The 18211-nt window shown below is 38.7% G+C and overlaps 1 long non-coding RNA gene across 2 annotated transcripts; it reads left to right on the forward strand.

Annotated features, from left to right (window-relative positions):
- Positions 1 to 144: 144 nt before the first annotated feature.
- LOC129459793 (uncharacterized) lies at positions 145 to 15104 on the forward strand. 2 transcript variants are annotated; one of them, XR_010114884.1, is made up of 3 exons: positions 145 to 2613; positions 11803 to 11886; positions 12890 to 15104. It is a non-coding gene; the product is annotated as an uncharacterized lncRNA (long non-coding RNA). The 2 variants fall into 2 exon arrangements; XR_008650060.2 differs by having other exon boundaries at positions 1298 to 2592; positions 12890 to 13559.
- Positions 15105 to 18211: the final 3107 nt, after the last annotated feature.

An 18211-nucleotide genomic window follows, 5' to 3' on the forward strand; every position in this document is an offset into this window, starting at 1 on the left:
TTCAATATGTAGACTGTCACTGAATGCCCCATAGTTGCAGGGTCCAGAGTTGTTCTGGTTCAATCTCTCCAGATAGAAGCATTTTTTTTCCTGCAAGAATGGGTCTATCAGTCAGGTTCATTAAAGAAAACAGAAACCAATGTAGTTTTTTTTTTTTTTAGCAGAGAAAGATTTAATTCAAGTAATTAAGAATTTCCAAATTTATTGGAAGGGCTTGAGAAGAAGGCTACACCAGTTCACAGTATACAACAGTGAATAAAACAGACCAAAACAACTCTTAGTTCATGGAGTTTACATTCTAGTATAGAAAGAGGAGCAACAAACACAATAAAAAAGCAAAATTTGTTGTATGTTAAATTTTACATACTTTATGATAAGTGCTGTAGAGGGAAATAAAGCAGGGAAGCCGGATAGGGATTTCTGGGACCATTTAAAATAGAGTGGTGAAGGAAGGCCTCACTGAGAACGTGACATTTGAGTAAAATCCTAAAGAAAGTAAGGAAGCAGGCCATAGAGATATTTGGTGGAAGGGCATCTTAGGTAAAGGGAACAACAGATGCAAGGGCTCTGAAGTGGGAGCATAAATTATGTATTTAAGAAACAGCAAGGAAGCTACTGTGGCTAAAGCTGAATGAGAAAAGTGAGGGTCATAAGAGATGAGATCTGAGCAGTAAGATGGGGAGTGTGTGTGTGTGTGTGTGTGTGTGTGTGTGCAAAATGTAAGGTGTTCTGGACCATTATAATGATTTTTTTCTCATGGTGAGGTGATATTTTTCTATTCGAGGAAAGGAAAATTTGGACAAAGGAGTAACACAATCTGACTTTCTGTTTTAAAAGGCGCATTCCTGGGGAAAAGAGCAAGAGTAAACTGAGTGGCTTTCAGAATAACCGGGACAAGAGATGATGGTGGCTTGGACTATGATAGTGATGGAGGTGGTAAAAAGTGATTAGAGATAATTAAAAGATAACCCATGAGTAATTATGGCCCAACTAAGCTTGGGTAACATTCACTGGGTAGTTATTGATCAACTTTTGTTTTCCTACTCTAGAGGAACTTTCTCTAGTAATGCTTAGGAGCTGAGGCTGTGATGGAGAATGCAAAGGTGACCACCCCATTGGTGGGGATTGGTATGGCTGTAACAGTAAATGGGCAAAGATGATCATGGCTTGGGCCAAGATGGTACTAGTAAAGGTGGTGAGAAGTTTCCAGACTCTGGATTTATTTTGAAAATAAAACCAACAAGATTTTTTGATAAATTGGGCATGGAATGCAAGCAAAAGTGAGAAATCAGGGTGACTGTAGTTTTTTGTCCCCCCTTTTTTTGTTATTGTTGGAGTTTACATTAGTGATAATGACAAGACTTCAAGAAGACCAGATTTTGTGGGAAATACCAGGAGCTCATTTTGAACCTGCTGAGTTTGAGATTCCTTTGATACATCTAAATGTAGATGCCAAGTTGGCAACTGGATATATGAGCATAGAGCTCAGGAGAGTTTAAAGAAAATTTTATTAGTTAACATTGTTGAGGTAACTAACAAGCACCAAATCTCAGTGGATTACAGCAACAAACATTCATTTCTTGCTCTTGCTACATATGGGCTACAGATTGATTACAGCTCTGCTCTAGGTTGTGGGCCAGCAAATAGGTCTGATTCAAGTGTCTTCTAATCTTGGGCCTAGGCTAAAATTACAGCCCCTGTCTGTGCTATACTTGTGGCAAAGGGCAGAAGCAAGAGAGGCCAAACTAATCCATTCAATCCAATTTAAAGATTCTCCTTGCATATGGCATACACCACGTATTTCCATTCTATTCCATTCCACCAGCCAAAAAAAGTCACATAGCTCAGCCCTGCAATGTGGCAAAAAATGTATACTCTGCTCAGCAGAGGCATTTAAAGACAAATCCAAAGGGTGTAGATGTATAATATTCATAGAAGGGAGAAAGCAAGTAGTTGTAAACCGTAATTTAATCTACCACAAAGTGAGTATAGATAGTGAAGAGAAGAAATCTAAAGCCCGAGATATTTCAATATTCAGAGGTCAGAGAGATAAGGAGAAACCAACAAAGGAGACTGAGAAGGAAGAGGTAGTAAGGTAGGGAGAAACATTGGAAGTCAAGAAAAGAAAGGGTCTCAAGAAGAAAGGAGGGATCAGCTGTGTCCCATGCTGCTAATAGGTCAAGCAAGATGTAGGCTGACGTTGACCATTACATTTAGCAATGTGGAAATATTGGGTGATAGTGACAACAGAGTTAATGGCATGGTGGGGGATGCTATGGTTTGAATGTTTGTCCCCTCCCACACAAGTTGAAATTTAATTGCTATTGTGACAGTATTAAAAGGTGGGATATTTAAGAGGTGATTAGGTCATGAGCACTCTACCCTCATGAATGGATTAATGCCATTATCTCAGAAATAGAGTTGTTATTGTTGGAGTAGAATCCTTATAAAAGGATGAGTTGAGCCCTGTTTTGTCTCTCTCACCCTCTCTTTGCCCTTCCGCCATGGGATGCTGTCCACCATGGGATGATGCAGCAAGAAGGCCCTGGCAAGATGCACTTTTCAATCTTGGACTTCCCAACCTCCAGAAGTGTAAGCCAACAAATCTCTGAGGTATTCTGTTATAGTAGCACAAAATGGACTAAGATGGGGAAAAAAAAGCTGATCAATGTGGATTCAAGAGAGAATGGGAGCGGAGAAGTTAGAAATAGTAGATATAGGCAGGCTACTCTTTAAAGGAATTTTGCTAAAAGGAGAAGGTAGAAAATGGAGTAACTGAAGGGAAAAGTAAGGTGAATAGTAAGGTTTATTTTCTTTTCTTAAGACAATAGAAATAAAATCATGGTTTTGTGCTAATGGGAAAGATTCAATAGAGAGAAAAAACTTGATGATGCCAGAGATAAAGGAGAAAATTGCTGTAATGGGGTCCCTAAATCGACTACAGAGAGTGAGATCTAGCACATAATAGAGAACTGGCCTTCATTAGGAGCATAGACAGTCCATTCACAGTAACATGTGAGAAGGCAGAGCACGTGAGCACAAATGCAGGTAGGTGAGGAGATGTGACAGTGAGAACACATGAAAATTCCTTTCTGATTGCCATTATTTTTCAATAGAAAGAAGATACAACTCATCAGTTGAGAGTGAGGATGGGGAGATGTTTTCAGAGGCTTGAAAGTTAGGAGAAACTCTGAATAGTCTAGAAGAATGAGAGTCTGGACTAAGAAACAATAATGATTGGTAGGTAGCATTAAGCACTCAAGTGAGGTTAGTGATGGTTATGTGTTTTTCCCTCCAACCACATTTAGCTGCAGAGGTGCAGTGCAGATTTAAATGGAGAACTGGATCCTAGTAACAAGCAGGCAGAAAGCTAGATTTAACCAGGATTTGCAAAGTCAAAAAAAATCAATAAAAAGTAAGAGGGACAAGACAAGAGAGTTTGGGATGCATGCAAGGTTATAATGATTGATCACAGAATTTAGGTTGAATAATAATGAAAATTGGCACATGACACAGGTTAGGGACAATAAATGGTTGAGGAATTAATATATTATAGGTACAGATATATTTGAAAAATGGTTGGAGTCAAAGAATAAGCTTTGAAAACAGATGATCTTGCCTGTAATTCCAGCCACTTGGGAGGCTGAGGTGGGAGGATCACTTGAGGCCAGAAGTTCAAGACCAGACAGGGAAAAATATCAAGACCCCATCTCTAAAAAATAAAAAATAAGGCCAGGCATGGTAGCCCACGCCTGCAATCCCAGCACTTTGGGAGGCTGATGCGGGCAGATCACTTGAGGTCAGGAGTTCAAGACCAGCCTGACCGACATCGTGAAACCCCGTCTCTACTAAAAATGCAAAAAATTAGCCCCGCATGGTGGTGGGCGCATATAATCCCAGCTACTTAAGAGGCTGAGGCAGGAGAATCGCCTGAACCTGGGAGGTGGAAGTTGCAGTGAGCCAAGATCGCACCACTGCACTCCAGCCTGAGCTACAGAGTGAGAGTCTGTCTTAAAAAAAATAAAAATAAAAAAACAAAAAAACTTAGGGGAGTGTGGTGGCATGCACCTGTAGTCCCAGCTACTTAGGAAGCTGAGGCGGGATGATCGCTATAGCCCAGGAGTTTGAGGCTGCAATGAACCATGATCACGCCATAGCACTCCAGCCTGAGCAACAGAGAGACCCTGTCCCTCAAAAAAAAAAAAAGGTCAGAAAATATGATGCTTAATAATGACATTATGGAGAAGTTGCAGTTATTTATTGGTAATGACAAGATCTAAAGCAGCACTATCCAGTTGAACTTCAGTGGAAGAAATAATATTTAAATTTTAAATTTAATAAATTTAAAATTTAAAAGCAACATGAGAAATGTGGTTATCATATTGGACAGTGCAGGTCTAGAGGTATAACCATGTTAGTGAGTTGCCAAGATAGAAGACAATATCAAGAAGAGGAGGCCAAAGAACTTAGAAGCTAGGTTACTGGAAGGTCCATATAAGTCGATATTAAAATCACCAAGAATTATGACAAAAGTAATATTGGAGTAATAGTGAACCACCAGCTAAAATCTTCAAGGAAATATGAGTGTCTCCAGATGGGAGAATGAATGTATAACAAGGAGCAGAAGTGAGTGGTATAGTCCAATTACATCTTAATCAAAACAGAAGTTTCAGGAAGGAAAGAGGGAAAAAGATTTAGAACCATCAATGCAAGGAGCACACCTACACCTTTTCTAGGTCCAGTGTGGCAAAATGCTTTGAAAGTATGTTCTTTCATTGCAAAGGTAAGTTTGTGGATTGCCTTATCACTTACTTACGGTGTCACTTGTCAAATAAAGGGTTTAATGCTTAAATTTGACAGTCCTTCCTTACCTTAAGGTCATAAATACATTCTCTTGTTTTCTTTTAAAAGTGTTATAGGTTTGCTTTCTACATTTAATGTTTTGTTTTGGTTTTTGTTTGTTTTATTTTTTGCAACAGTATCTTGCTCTGTCACCCAGGCTGGAATGCAGTGTCACAGCTCACTGCAAGCTCTGCCTCCCGGGTTCAAATGATTCTCCTGCCTCAGCCTCCTAAGTAGCTGGAATTACAGGCATGCATCACCCCTCCCAGCTAATTTGTGTGTGTGTGTGTGTGTGTGTGTGTATTTTTAGTAGAGACGGGTTTCACCATGTTGGCCAGGCTGGTCTCGAATTCCTGACCTCAGATGATCCGCCCAGCTTGGCTTCCCAAAGTGCTGAGATTACAGGCACGAGCCACCGTGCCCCACCTATTCAGTTCTTACTGTGTCTTTGTCCTTCCTCCTCCAGTCCACAGCTCTGTATAATGCTATAGCCTCAGCAAGAGAAGTGGAATCAGCTTTGTTTTTTAGCTGCCTATCATAAGTGGATTTGGAAGAGATGGGGTATCTCAAAGTGTCATTCATCTTGACCAGAAGTCTTCTGATAGTTTTATAATTTCATTCTTTAACCATTCAACTCTTTCACTGACCTGGAGTTAATTTTGATGTAATTTTGATATAAAAATCTAACGCTTTTCCTCCAAATATTTAACCAGTTGTCCCCACATCATTTATCAAATTACTTATTGAGTTGCTAATTTTTGTGACTGCCACTTTTTAAATGGCCCTCAGATCTGTCTTCTTATTCTTTACAGTCCCATTGTTACTAACCCAGTTGAGGTCACTGTTATTCTGCCAGCTTTCATCTAGGTTGCTGCCATGGCCTCCTAACTCTTGGTCTTCAATCCCTTATATACAGTACAGCCAGAATGACCTTGTGTAACACAAAACTGGTCATGCCATTCCCTGCATACAGCATTCCAATGACCTTCCCATTTCCTCAAGATGTTTGGTGAGGTTTACCATTATATCAGCTTATTTATATCTTTATCTCTTCCCATTCATCTTCCTCATCCTCAACTCTACTCTGGCAGCCCTAAGGCTTAGCCTATTGATCATGTCATGCCCTCCTTCCTTTCCAGATACATGTTGTTCTTTGCTTCTGTCCTCACCCACTGTATCTTGGATGACTAACTGATCCATCCTGTAGGTTTTACTAAGGTGTTACAGCCTCCAAAAAAAAAAAGCCTTTTGTGATCTTCCTTGAGCCTCAGAATAGGGGCTTCTCTAGATGATGCTATACTCACCTTTACTTCCCCCATCATAGCACTAATTATGCAGAATAGCCATTTCTTATTTGCTTTCCTACTTACTTCTCTCCTAGGTTATAAGCCATGTGAGAGAAAGTTTTGTTTCATTTCTGAGTCCTTAGCACCTCACACATAGTAGATTTCTGTAAATTTTTATTATTTTTAATTTTTATTGATACATCATAGGTGTACATATTTTGGGAGAACCTGCGATAATGTAATACATTCATATAATTTATAAAGTTCAAACCAGTATAACTGGGATAGCCATCACCTTATATATTTGTCTTTTCTTTATGTTTGAAACATTCAAATTATTATCTTCTAGCTATTTTGAAATATACAATAGATTGTTGTAAACTATTGTCACCCTTCTGATCTATCAAACTCTAGGTCTTAATTATTCTGTTAAACTGTATATTTGTACCCATTAATCAACCTCTCTTCATCCTCGCCTTCCCCTCTACCCTTCCTGGCCTCTGAAAACTACCAATCTACTCTCTATCTTCACAAAATCTACTTTTTAAGTTCCCACATATGAGTGAGAACATGTGATATTTGTCTTTCTGTGCCTGGCTTACTTCACTTAACATAATGACCTCCAGTTCCATCTATGTTGCTGCAAATGACAGGGTTTAATTTTTATTGCCGAATAATATTCCGTCTTGTATATATGCCACATTTTCTTTATCCACTCATCCGTTTATGGGCACTTAGGTTGATTTTATATTTTGGCTATTGTGAATAGTGTTGCAATAAACAGGGGAGTGCAGACATATCTTTGATATATTGATTTCCTTTCTTTTGGATATATATCTAATGGTGAAATTGGTGAATCATATGGCAATTCTATTTTTAGTTTTTTAAGGAACTTCCTTACAGTTTTCCATAATAGCTGTACTAAGTGACATTCCCACCAACTATGTATGAGGGTTCCCCTTTCTCTACATCTCTGCCAGCATCCATTATTCCCTGTCTTTTTGATAAAAGCCATTTTAACTGGGGTGAGATGAAATCTCATTGTGGTTTTGATTTGCATTTCTCTGATGATTAATGATGTTGAACTTTTTTTTTCATATACCTGTTGGCCATTTGTATATCTTCTTTTAAGAAATGTCATGCAGCAAGCCACCATGGCACATGTATACCTATGTAACAAATCTGCACGCTGTGCACATGTATGTACCCTAGAACTTAAAGTATAATAATAATAATAATAAGAAGAAATGTCTATTCAGATCTTTTGCCCATTTAAAAATTGGATTATTTGGGATTTTGCTACTGAATTGTTTGAGCTCCATATATATTCTGGTTATTAATCCCTTGTCAGATGGATATGTGAATTCAATAAAAATTTATCAACTATACAGTATACACCAGACACCATGCTAAATAATGGGAATACATAAGAACACAAGATCACCTCCCTTGCACAACTTATACTCTAGTGAAAGACACACACAACCAAACAAATAAATAAAACAATTACAGCTTGTATTGGGAAGAATATAAACAGTTGGCTGTGAAAGGGAATAATAGAGAGTCCTACTTAGATAAGATGACCAGGAAATTCCGCCTTGAGAAATTGACATTTTTGTTTTTGTTTTTTGAGATGATGTTTCACTCTTATTGCCCAGGCTGGAGTGCAATGGTGCGATTTCGGCTCACTGCAACCTCCACCTCCTGGGTTCAAGTTATTCTCCTGCCTCAGCCTCCCGAGTAGCTGGGATTACAGGCATACCCCACCACACCCGGCTAATTTTGTATTTTTAGTAGAGACGGGGTTTCACCATGTTGGTCAGGCTGGTCTCAAACTCCTGACCTCAGGTGACTCACCCTCCTTGGCCTCCCAAAGTCCTGGGATTACAGGCATGAGCCACAGCATCCAGTGAGAAATTGACATTGAAGTTAAAAACTAAAGAATGAGAAGGGGCCAACCATGTGAAAAGCTGAAAGAAGAGCATTACAAACAGAAACAAGAGCAAGTGCAAAAATCCTGAAAGAGGAAAGAGGTTGGTGTGTTCTAGGAGCATCAATTGCAGAGGACACTTTTTCTGAGACAGAGTCTTGCTCTGTTGCCCAGGCTGGAGTGAAGTAGTGCGATCTTGGCTCACTGCAACCTCCCCCTCCAAAGTTCAAGTGATTCTCCTGCCCCCTGAGTAGCTGGGACCAGGTGTGCACCACCACAGCTGACTAGTTTTTTTTTGTATTTTTAGTAGAGATGAGGTTTCACCGTGTTGGCCAGGCTAATTTCAGACTCCTGGCTTCAAGTGATCCACCCACCTCAGCCCCCCAAAGTGCTGGAATTATAAGCATGAGCCACCATGCCCAGCCTGCACAGGACACTTTGACTGCAGAGTTGTGACTGATGAAATAAGATACATGGTGCGAAGTTGGAGACTTCAGGCAGGTGTTCCAATCATGCAGGGGTCTTTCTAGCCATAGCCAGGCAGTTGGATTTGTTCTAAAAGGCTGGAAAAACATGGAAGTGTTTTAAAGAGGAGAATGGCACGCTTCAATTACATTTCAGGAGTTTACTCTGGTTATGTTGATAATGGAATGTAAGGAAGTTTCCATAGAAGTGGAGGGGCCAGTCAAAAGCCATCACAGTAAATCAGGAGAGGAAGAGCAGTAATTTAAACTGGCACAGTCCCAAGTGAAGATGGGGAAAAGTGAATGAATTCAAGATACATTTGGGAGGTAGAACCCTGTTTGGAGTGGCTAGTGAACTGACAATGAAGGATAAGGGAAAGGGAAAGGATTTTAACTCCCAGCCTTCTGACTTCGGTAACTGAGTGAATAACATTGCCATTTATAAGATACAAATAATGGAGGAAATAGATTGGAAGGGCACAGGGAAATTAAAGATTCTATTTTGACTATGCTAAATTTGAAACGTGTGTGACACAATAAAGTAGAGATGTCAGATAAGCAGTTTGAATATAGTAATCTGGGGCTTAGATGAAAGGTCTAGTCTTGACATAGACATGTAGATGTCATCGGTATGAAGCGTTAGAAAGTGGATGAGATCCCTAAATAACAGAGTAAATGTGGAGAAGACAGAAAGATATTCAGAAACTAAGATCGAGACACTGGGAGTGCTCAGCATTACTATGGCATTGCTTCTGTGAGGCTGCCTCACTAACTGAGCTAGGGCAATACATGTATGCATATACATATGTACCTATATAGGTATTTTCACATATACCTTTATATACATATATGCATACATGCATTTACATCTATGTTAATTAATTAATTAATTTATTTTGGGGATGGAATCTTGCTTCTTTGCCCAGGCTGGAGTGCAATGGCACGATCTCAGCTCACTACAACCTCTGCCTCCCAGTTCAAGCGTTTCTCCTGCCTCAGGCTCCTGAGTAGCTGGGATTACAGGAGCGTGCCACCATGTCCTGCTAATTTTTGTATTTTTAGTAGAGATGGGGTTTCACCATATTGGCCAGGCTGGTCTTGAACTCCTGACCTCAAGTGTTCCACCTGCCTGGGCCTCCCAAAGTGCTGAGATTACAGGTGTGAGCCACCGCGCCCAGCCCTGTGTTTATTCTTTATATCTGTCTTTATATATTGAAAACCATAAGTTCACACTGATAGGTTCAATTCTGATCCATTGCCACAGGGCTTATTCTAGCTTTCCCCTTCCATGTTTACACCTCTTTTCTCTGACAGTGAGCAACTTGACTGTCATTATCCTTAATATTCTACTAATTTGCTTAATCTCCCTACATGTTGCCAATTTCCTGACACCTTTAGGCTGCTACCTTGCTAGAACACTCTTCCTATGCAGGCCTGGCCCCCATGAGGCTGCCTTCTGGTGAGAAAGGGAGGAAAACTCACTTTCCTTGTTTAGGTTCTGCACACTAAGTATATTCTTTGGCATTTTATTTGTTTTGTTGCTATTTTGAATAAGCATTTCTTTTTCACTATATTTTCTGTTCATTGCTTGTATTTGAAAAGACTACAATGTATAGTTTCATTTTTTCATATTTGCCTATTTGAAGTGAAAAAGTTTGTATTTCATTACTCATTGGTTATTAGTAATATTGAACATTTTCAAGTGTTTATTAGCCATTTTAATTTATGTTTCCATGAACTTTCTGAATCCTTTGCCTTTTATTCTATGGAAATCTTTTATTACTTTTTTTTAAAAAAATCAACTTTCTTGAGTTCTTTATTTTTATTATTATTATTATTTTTTGAGAAAGGGCCTTGCTCTATCACCTGGGCTGGAGTGCAGTGGTGTGATCTCGGCTCACTGCAGCCTCCACCTCCTGAGCTCAAGTGATCCTCCCATCTTAGCCTCACAAGTAGCTGAGCCTACAGGCATGCACCACCACATCCGGTTAATTTTTAAATTTTTGTTTACAGATGGGTTTTCATCATGTTGTCCAGGCTAGTCTCAAACTCCTGAGCTCAAACAATCTGCCTGCCTCAGCCTCCCAAAGAGCTGGGATTACAGGCATGAGCCACCAAGCCCAGCCTTGAGTTCTTTATAAATTCAGGATAACTATTTGTTGCAAATATTTTCCAAGTTGGCTGTTTTAATTTTTATTTATTTTTTTAATTTACAGAATTTTGATTTTTCATATGGTCAAATGTGTTGATCTTTTTCTTTGTGATTTCTTTTTTTTTTTTTTCTTTTGAGAGAGAGTTTCTTTCTTTTTGCCCAGGCTGGAATGCAATGGCATGATCTTGGCTCACTGCAACCTCTGCCTCCCAGGTTCAAGTGATTCTCTTGCCTCAGCCTCCCAAGTAGCTGGGATTACAGGCGCCTGCCACTATGCCCAGCTAATTTTTGTCTTTTTAGTAGAGACGGGGTTTCACCACGTTGGCCAGGATGGTCTTGATCTCTTGACCTCGTGATCTGCCTGCCTCAGCCTCCCAAAGTGTTGGGATTACAGGAGTGAGCCTCCGCGCCTGGCCACTGTGATTTCTTATACTATGTTTAAGCTTCGAACTCCCTTTCCTATCCAGAGGTCAGATATTCACCTATGCATTACTTTAGCTAAACATTTTTAGAAAATTTAAATTGTATCATTTTATCCATCTAGAATTGGCTTTATTACATTTTTAGCCAATTTGTGGATAATTTGAATACATTAGGAATATTAATCTTTTACCTGTCACGATTGACACAGCTTTTCATTTGCCTTTTTAACCTATTTCATTTTGATTTATCCCCTCTCCTTGCTTTTAAGCTTAGAATGACTTCCCCTATCCAGAGACTTAATAAACATACACTTACACTTTCTTTTCTCTCTTTTTTTCCTCTCCTCTTTTTCTCCTCCTCCTTCTTTTTCTTCAGCATGTGCCTCAAGGACAGCTATAAGTAAAACAGAACCCCTAAACTAGCCCCAAATCACGTTGGTCTCTTGGGGGTCTTACAGACCAAGAAATACGTGGGATTGAGGTGGATTTTTCTAACACACACTCCCCTCCCTTTCCCTCCTACATAAAAAGCAGTCCAGTGTTGAACTTCCCAATAAGTGTATGTATATCTGACAATTCATAAACTGCTGAAGTGAAAGGTGGCCTTTAGATATTCCGTATATAAATTTAGCCATTTATACAGAGGGAATGAAAAAAAAGTGGCCTGATTCTGATCAGATGCTGCTTGTTTCTCCTTACACCACAGGGTTCTGTTCTATGTCATTTCCTTTGAAGTCAGTGGGAGCTCTGTGCAGGACGGCAACATGAACACCGGCCTCTATACATGAAGGTGAGAACTGCCATTACGATAAACTATTCAGCAGTGTGGTGGAGGGAGCATTGGTTTAACACACTTGGTGGCTACCCTGCAGATCCCACTGTCTGTGAGAGCTTTGTTCAACTGGAGCAAACAAGAACTTTTTGAATCTTGACATACAAGGGCTCATTCAGCAGAGCATCCCCTGTTATGAGAGGAGGCACAGTGCTGGGCAGACATTGCAGTTTTTAGCCAGCACACTGAGGACATTTCTCTCATTCTCTCCATCTGTAAAGAGTCTGTTTTCAAGACCCCCAAAATGGTTTTCTATAGATTAGAAAGGAGTATAAATATTTTTACATGTTTGTACCCAATTACACAAAAAGGAAGGCAAAGTGCAATTGTATAAAAGTAGGTAGGCCTTTTCAAGATGGAAAGAAAGAATTCTTTGAAAATTTTAGCTGAAGGGGTTATTTGATGAAAAGCAGAGCTCATAAAAGAAACAATGAAAAAAACTTTGACATGTAGAAGGTATAGAAAATGAAGAATCATGTATATTTGCTTTCTATCTCAGGATCATTATTTTGTTCACTGGTCAACAGAGTCTTTCTCCCTCCACCCCTTGTCACAATGGCTTACATGCCATTTATTAGAAACCTGAATCAAATGATGCTTTCAGGTTATTAGTCTACAAACATCTGAATGAGTAGAAGTTAAAGAGCAAATTGCCCAAGGTGATTTTTTCCCTACCCATCCCATCGCCGGACTTTGTAGTGGTGGTGCACCCTTCCTGATTCCTTCATCACATCATTCTGCTCCTGCCTATAGGCCTTGACTTGAGCTGTAGCATATACTCAGCTTCAAGACCCCTCACTTACAAGCACCCCTCTGAGGGCAGTACACTAGTGTGTTGTTATTTGTAATTTGTCCTATTGGATAGCATTGGTGGAGCAGGCATTTCCAACTTACAGATTCGAATGCTTTTTCAGGAAATGTGTATCCATCTGTGTATATAGAATACTTTTTCTTTCCACAGGCCATCAAGTGGTTAACTTATAGACAGTATTTAAATCCTTGGGACTGGATGAGATTACCAAGGGAGGAAATGTAGATGAAGGAGAAGAGAAAGGACTGAGTTCTGGAGCACTACAAATTTAAGAGACTGGAGAGAAGAGGAGAAACCCAGAAAATCTACCTTGGAGATCACTTCACAATATTACACTGGGAGCAACATCATTCTTTGAAATAATAATTATAATGTAATATAATAGTTATAAACTATTCCAGTGTGTGAACATGCCCTTTATTCAGGCAGTTCTCTACCAGTAGCTTCTTAATTAGTCTTCCTGCTCTCAGTTTATCCTTACTCCAATCCTTTGTAAATACTGCTTATGTTAACCTTGGATTAATCTTAGTTATTTATGCCTGGATGAAAAATGGAAAAATTGGACACATATTGCATTTATATAATGAAATACAATGCAGTTCATTAAAAATCATGTTGAAAAACTCACAATATAATGTTGAATAAATAAAACATAATCTCAGTCTACACACACACAAACACACACACACACACACACACATGTGCACACACACAAATATATGACCAGAAATAAAATGCTGTACATTTAGCCATCAAAGTTTAACATATTTACGGATGATGGATTTCCAGGTAATTTTTATTTTTATTTTTTATTTTACTATTATGTTTGTATGTATGTATGTATGTATGTATGTATGTATGTATGTATGTATTGAGACAAAGTCTCACTCTCTCACCCAGGCTGGAGTGCAGTGGTGCAATCTCGGCTCACTGCAACCTCTGTGTCCCAGTTTCAAGGGATTCTCCTGCCTCAGTCTCTGGGTAGCTGGGATTATAGGCGCATGCCAATTTTTATTCTATTTTTGGTGGTTTTCTGTGTTTTGCAAATTTTCTTCATAAAAAAATAAAGATTTTTAGAAAGCATACTTTAATCATGTTGCTTCACAGGAAACCAGCTTTGATTCTTTATTGCTTAAAAAGATAATGTCCAAATATCTTAATTTAGTAGTCAAGGCCCTTCAGAGCAGAGGCCCAACCTACTTACTCAAAGTTTTCTCCTAGTTGGCACAAACCCTTTGTTGCAGTTAAAAGGATCTGCTCAAGGTCTGCTAGATGTGCTTGGTACTTTGCTGCATCTGTACTTTTTTTTAATGCTGGGATCCTTTTCATGTCCCTTCTTTTCCTGTAATTTCCAAAATCCTTTAAGACATGATTTAAGTTCTATCTCTTACCTGGTCCTAAGACCATGAGTGAGGGAAGAGGTCTCCAAAAATGAATGACTCTGTTATTCATTCAGCATTTACCACAGGATCCTTAGCATTATTACGGTTCTTTTTCTATGAGCCCATAACTTATCTCCCTAACTGGCACTTTGAAGCACTTAGAGAACTTGTTCTGTAACTTGGAGTTCTTGGTATTCCCCTGACCTCCTACGCATATTGAGTATGCAACAAACATTTGTAGTAGTTTAGATCCAGGGTTATTTCAAATAAATATAATTTTTGAAATTTGAAATAATTCTGGATCTCTCTGTCTCTGTGCGTTCTATGTGCATTGAACTTGCTAAAGGAATAACAGATTTTCAGCAGTTAATTTCCTATAAGGGAAAAATTTAAATAAACTTAATTATAAACTATTGCTTAAATATTTTTCCTGCACCAAAGGTCATTAGTTATTTTTACTTCAGGGAACGTTCTCTTTTTACTGTCTCCTGAAATACAACTGAAATACAATGTAGCTTTCCTTTTCTTCTTTGTTCCCTGGTCCCAAATATAATCTCCACATGTGCTCTGTCTTTGTAGGTGAAATACTTCCTGCCTCAGTGAAATCCAGCTCCCAGTGAATTTCTTTGGTTTAGAGAGCAACTTGAGGATTTTGCATTTGGCACCATTCAATTTCCTTGGCATCTCTCCATAGTCACCATTTAGAAGGCTCCTGGTCGGTAGGATTTCTCTCCATCATACACTCTGTAGAGATTAAGAAAGGATTGTATTACATGGTCTTGGAAATGTGATGGAAAATGAAATTTGCTTTAGCAAAAATGGAAGCTTTTGAAACTCAAGTTGTTCTAACAGGACCCTTAGACAAGAATAGTTTTTAGGGGAGCAAAATGGCAGATACGGTTTAAGTTCCTTATTTAGATTGCCACTAAGAAATATCATGATGTGTAAAATCGCTCACTCAAATAAAGTCATTTGCAAAACAATATGATTACATTTATGTATTTAAAAATATTGGTGCATACATACGTATAAAACAAGCTTGGATTAAGATCTTAAGACAGATCGTGGCCGGGCGAGGTGGCTCACGCCTGTAATCCCAGCACTTTGGGAGGCCAAGGCAGGCGGATCACCTGAGGTCAGGAGGTCAAGACCAGCCTGGCCAACATGGTGAAACGCTGTCTCTACTAAAAATATAAAAAAATAAAAATTAGCTAGGCATGGTGGCAGGCACCTGTAATCCCAGCCACTTGGGAGGCCAAGGCAGGAGAATCACTTGAACCTGGGAGGTGGAGGTTGCAGTGAACCAAGATTGCACCATTGCACTCCAGCCGGGGGGACAAGACCAAGACTTTGTCTCAAAAAAAAGAAAAAAGAAAAATCGTAAGCACTGAAGAGCTTATTGTCCATAGTAAATATTATTTTGTTTAATTTAAGAATTAAAACCATGTTAAAATTAAATTAGTATAAGGAAGTCCTAACAAGCTGATTTTTTTTATATCTATGAATTTGTAAAAACACAAATTTCTTTTTTTTTTTGACATGTGTATAAGATCTTTATTATCAAAAGTTTCTCTAAGAATTTCACTTTGGTAATTTTTTTCATATCGCATTGAAATTTTAACCACATTTTCCTCCGTCTATTTTGTAAATTACTTAATAATGATTGAAAAACACAAACTCCTTTAGATTTTTTTTTTTAGTGGGGCCAGGCACAATGGCACGTGCCTGTAATTCCAGCTACTAGGGAGGCTGAGGCAGGAGGATTGCTTGAGCCCAGCAGTTCGAGATCAGCCCAGGCATCATTGTGAAATTCCATCTTTTGGGTGCTTTAAGCACATACTTTCATGTTTCCATTGGGTTTTCTTTATATGAATATAAATACACAGATAAATGCCTGGAAAGCAACACACCAAATCATTTATAGTGGTTACATCTGCAGAGAAGAATGGGCTGGGGCATGGGGAGTATTAGTGATGAAGAGGTACTTTTAAATTTTACTCAATTTTTTCCTAATCATTTCTATAATAAAAATGTAGTCATTTATTACATGCACAATGATTATAAGGAATAAAAATAGCTGGGCACAGTGGCTCATGCCTGTAGTCCCAACACTTTGGGAGGTTAAGCAGGGCAGATCACCTGAGCCTAGGACCAGCCTGGGCAACATAGCAAAGCTGTGTCTCTACAAAAAATATAAAAATTAGCTGGGCATGGTGGTGCACGCCTGTAGTGCCAGCTACTCAGGAGGCTGAGGTGGGAGGATTGCTTGAGCTCAGATGATCAAGGCTGCAGTGACTGCACCACTGCACATCAGCCTGGGTGACAGAGCAAGAACCTGTCTCCAGAAAAAAAAAGACTAAACAGACTGGGAAAATGAAAATGAAATGTCTCACCTTTCCTTTTGATATCAAAGTTCAATATTAAAGAGCTTATATTTGATGAATATTAACATGGTAACCTAGAGGGCAGTACCAATTATTCTCCAAGTTGAACAGATTGACTTACTATCCAATAACATGGCTAGACTGCTGCCCATTTTTTTTTTCAGATATTGCTGCAAGTCATCACCACTGCTAATGTTCACTGAGCCCTTATAGTCTGCCAGCCACTAGTTCAGAGTTCTACGTGTATTAATTTGTTGAACTCTCACAAAAATCCTATGAAGTGGGTATTATTATTATGGTAATTTTTATAGTGAAGAGATAGAGGTTAGAGATTAGCTGTCTTGTATGAGCTGGGTCACACAGCCAGCAAGTGATGAAACTGAGATGTGTCACCGGCAGTCTGACTTCAGATTCTGCATAGGAAAGATTTTTACTTGATTTAATAGTTGGTATATATACTTTTGTCTAACTGGGAGGTGACTAAAGGCATCTGGGTCTGGTTGATGTGTTGGTTGAAAATTACTATTATTATGAGGATGATTATTATAGTATTTAGCAATTATGCAGTGCTTTATACTTCAAAGAGCTATGCTGTATAATTATTTATTAGCTATGTCTCACAACATCTCCAAGATATAAAGATGCATTTATCATGCATATTTTGCAGAAAGAGAAGCTGAGGCAAGGTAAGATGGGCAGTGTTTTCATAAAAAAGGAGTAAGAGTGGAAGGCAACCTCTTAAATTCCTGATACTACATAATTCAATGTGGACAACAGAAATTTAGTTAATTTAAGCCTTTTAAAGAAAAGTGTGAGTTCCAGTACTTTTTCGTGATATTTAGTTAAAAATTAAATGTAAAATATACCAAAGGTTGATGATCATTCCCTTTTAAGTTCTCTATTTTTGAACTTTCTCTGCATTTGTGTCAATGTGACATTTTTGATCAAATTCAACCTTGACATCTCCCATTTCTCCACACAAGCACAATTTGACTAGAGATATTGGTTTTCAATGTCAGTATTATATGGCTTCAAATTTCTTCTGTTGTTTGTGAAACCACGTGCATAGGATTCATATGATAACTTTCAATAGAAACAAACTTCATGCAAGAACTATCTGGGAATTAAAAGAAGTTTTAGACATCTGGCAGTTTGTCCATTTCAAAAATGAAGATTATAAACATGTCAATATGACTTGGGGTAGGAGGGGGAAAAGGATCTATGTGGGTTTATTATAGTGACCTATAAAAGGCCTGGAAGAGATTTATACATTCTTCTATAAATCTGGTTGTCTCTTTCAGTTGGGAGGCAGTCATGACCATGGCACATGGAAAAGGATCAATAAATATTAGTTTAGTGGTTATGAGTGTGTCTCTGGGGACAGACTGCTTGGATTCTAATCCTGACCTCATCATTTGCTAGCTACCTGAACTAGCTTTGCTTGTGTCTCCATCCAGGAAAAAATAAATTAAAAAAAAATTATACCCTATAGGGTCGTTTGTCATCAAATCTATTTAAGTAATTGCTATTATTCATCTTTTGTCTTTCCAAGGACGTTGACAAATAATATTAGCTACAACTCCATTAAAACATTGGTGGTAATGATATTTATAATTTGATGTCTGCACTTGCCTTGCTTGTTTAGAAATGGTACAACGTGGCCAGGCATGGTGGCTCACACCTGTAATCCCAGCACTTTGGGAGGC

Source organism: Symphalangus syndactylus, chromosome 13 (assembly GCF_028878055.3).
Source record: "Symphalangus syndactylus isolate Jambi chromosome 13, NHGRI_mSymSyn1-v2.1_pri, whole genome shotgun sequence".
NCBI classification, from domain to species: domain Eukaryota; kingdom Metazoa; phylum Chordata; class Mammalia; order Primates; family Hylobatidae; genus Symphalangus; species Symphalangus syndactylus.